The sequence below is a fragment of the Juglans microcarpa x Juglans regia genome, chromosome 8S (genome assembly GCF_004785595.1).
Source record: "Juglans microcarpa x Juglans regia isolate MS1-56 chromosome 8S, Jm3101_v1.0, whole genome shotgun sequence".
Lineage (NCBI taxonomy): Eukaryota > Viridiplantae > Streptophyta > Magnoliopsida > Fagales > Juglandaceae > Juglans > Juglans microcarpa x Juglans regia.
The window spans coordinates 15,781,146-15,784,235 of NC_054609.1; the positions used below are offsets into that span (position 1 = coordinate 15,781,146).

Consider the following 3,090-nt stretch of genomic DNA (forward strand, 5'->3'; position numbering starts at 1 on the left):
GGCTATAATTTTGGGCCAGTTTTACCTATTAATTGAGGTTAGTTTTTTTTTTTCTTTTTTCTTTATTGTAGTAACAAAAAACAATCAAATTATAAATAAATAATAAATGCCATTAAAAAAAATATGATGGACCTTTCTTATGCTCATTGGGCTGACCATGAACCCAGGGAAAATATTTTTTTTTTTTTAAAAAAAGGAACAATTATGAAGAACTTAATGATAATTGGAAAAACAATTATGAAGAACAATTATAGAGCAATATTAGGAAAAAAAAATAATAAGAACTGAATGATATTAAAGAGGATCAATTAAGAAAAGAAACGACAGCAAATATAGTTTCTTAAATATTAAAGCTAGCTAGCATAATTAAAGCGGGCACTATTTCTTGATTTTAATGGAGATGCAAGATGAAATCATGAATTCTCTGATCAATTAAGGCTATATATAGTGCCGATAATTCAAAAAGCAAATCGTCTCTGATTCTCTCTCTTCAACCGTGGTTGTCTCTCTCTGTGGTTCTCCATGGCATCGAACCCAACCTCCAAGCTTTGCGGTTGCCACTGATCGAGGGCCACTCGTCCACGAGGTGCAATGCCTATCCGTAGCTCCTCCGTGAGTCAAATCACTGCCCAGCCACCTAAAAGTGATGCAGCGTCGTGCTCCCCAGCCCAGATCTGCCACTGTGATTAGCCATGGAGCACCGAAGTCGTCTGACAACCCCTCGCCCAATCCCTCTCTCCTCGATCGCCTCCCTCAACATGCAAATAAAAAACAAAGAATCCAAAATCAGATCTCGGATCATCTTCAACAACATGAAAAAAGATCTATTTTTTCATAAAAAAGTTACAACTCTGGATAAAGAGAGGGGAAGAGGGAAGACGCCTAGGGTAGTCCAGCTCAGCCACTTGAAAGCGATGCAACGTCGTGCTCCCCCGCCCAGATCCGCCGCTGTGATCTATTTTTTCATAAATCTGTGAATCACACAACTAAAAGAAAGCCACGACTCCGGATACAAAGGGGAAGAGGAAAAAAAAATGTGGAATGATAAGATCACAAAAATTCATCTACAATCTTCAAACCAGTTCAACGGTATGAAATAAAAAACTCAATGATGCAGAATACAAACTTAAAAAGAGAAGATGCAAAGAAGAGAGAGATAGAGAGAAGAAGATGAAGAGAGAAGAAGGTCACTTCGATGAGACAGATAGACGGTAGCGTCCTGGAGTACAAACCTGGGCTTGCTTGGCTGGAGAATGGCCTAGACAATAAGCACAGTCACCAAGACGATGAGGTTGAAGATGAGGATGCCGCACCTCAATGGAACAAGAAGCGCCCTGAGGATTAAGGAAATTGTCGAAAATTTTCGACTTTATATGGATGAAAGCTACGTTCTTTAACGCGGATAAAAAATCACTGACACAAGCAAAATTATATCTTTCCTATGCACTGACTATTGACCCGTGAAAGAAAAGTCTTTGTATGAGTCCTTTCCTCAGCTTTATTCTTTCCCTCATTTTTAATTTTTTTATCTTTTCTCTTTCATTCTTTTTAGGTGTTATGTCAGATGGATGGATTGATCGATAAAAGTGAAGGATAAAAAGGTAAAAATACGAATAAAACAAAATCAACTGAAGGATAAAAACGGTAAACGAACAAAATAAAAAGATAAAATTATAAAAGTGCGAATAGAAGATCATCATTCTCAAAGTGCGGTGACAATTAAGGTTGATTTAACTGGAAGATAACGGAAAATAAGAATCGCAGTTTAATTATCGTTTAATAGCCAATTATATAATAGTGTAGATATATATATATATATATATATATATATATACACATTGAAAGAGCAGTCACAATGAGCAATTCATTAATCACAAATATCAGTTTTCCTGAGAAGTGTTAAAAATATTCTAATTTTGTACATTAATGCAACCAACATTAATGCAACCAGTAAAAAATATTTCTTTAGCTTTCAAAATTTGTTTTATATATACATGATCATGATGCACTACAAGAAAAACGAGTTTTTGTGGCTATTTAATTATGGTGAAAAGATTATTTGTGATCAAAACAGACTAATTTTAACTGTAAATAGTCATTTTGTTAGAATTAACTGGTTACAGATAAGTAATTTTCTTGTAGTGATGTGTGGCGCCCCCAATCCCCCTTATATAAATACACAGGGATTGAGACACCAGGATGGTGACAACACGGTCACACATCCCAACGAAGTGCCAGTGTGTGTACATGCAACAGTGTACAAATAAAATAACACAGCGGATAGTCAACTAAGTACCAGAATTTATTTACAATCAAACATCAGTAAAGATTTAAATAGCAGTTATACAGTCATCCATAAAATAATTTACAATAGTTCTAGATATACAAACGAGTGATCCCAGATCACTCCTCAGGCGGAGCCGTCTCCTCAGGCTCGCCCTCCTCCTCCTCAGCATCAAAATCTGCGTTACCACAAAATGGTATCGCAGGTAAGTATAACCCAAAACAACAACGTAATATAAAATGCATTAAATGCAACTAACATGCATGCACATGAAAAATATGCATTTTCCACAAAACATCATTTTCCCCGAAAATGATAATTTTCCAACACACACCAAAATCCCATTTTGGCCCAAAATATCCGTAAAATATTTTCCCAGAAAATGATTTACCCAAAATTCAACTCACACTATTTTCCCAGAAAATAGTGAAATAATTCCAAATGCACCATGCATTATTTCCATATGCGCCATGGCCTCCCCTATGGACCATCCGCACGTCCTGGCTTCGTAGCGGTGCTCAGTTCCGCGCCCAGCGCGTACATGACCAAGCACCCACACTAAGCAACGAGCGATGCCCAGTTCCGCGCCCAGCGCGTACGTGGCCAGACATCCTCTAGTCCCCGCCAGCAGAAGGACCACGGAGTCGGCACGAGACCATCTCGTCCGATCCCATTGTCGCCCGGCGACAATCCAGGGGACGTTACTCAGTATATTCCGCTCCCGAATAACCAGAGGAGCTCCACCGAGTTAATGCCCCATCTCGGCTTGGGGTCGTGATACACACGCACCAAAAATATTATCACAT

The 3,090-nt window shown here is 38.3% G+C and overlaps 1 long non-coding RNA gene across 1 annotated transcript; it reads right to left on the bottom strand.

Moving 5' to 3' along the window:
- Window positions 1-261: 261 nt before the first annotated feature.
- On the bottom strand, window positions 262-1,398 carry LOC121244029. Its single transcript, XR_005936366.1, has 2 exons — window positions 1,192-1,398; window positions 262-971 (listed from the first exon to the last, which is right to left on the bottom strand). It is a non-coding gene; the product is annotated as an uncharacterized LOC121244029 (long non-coding RNA).
- Between the last annotated feature and the right edge of the window lie 1,692 nt (window positions 1,399-3,090).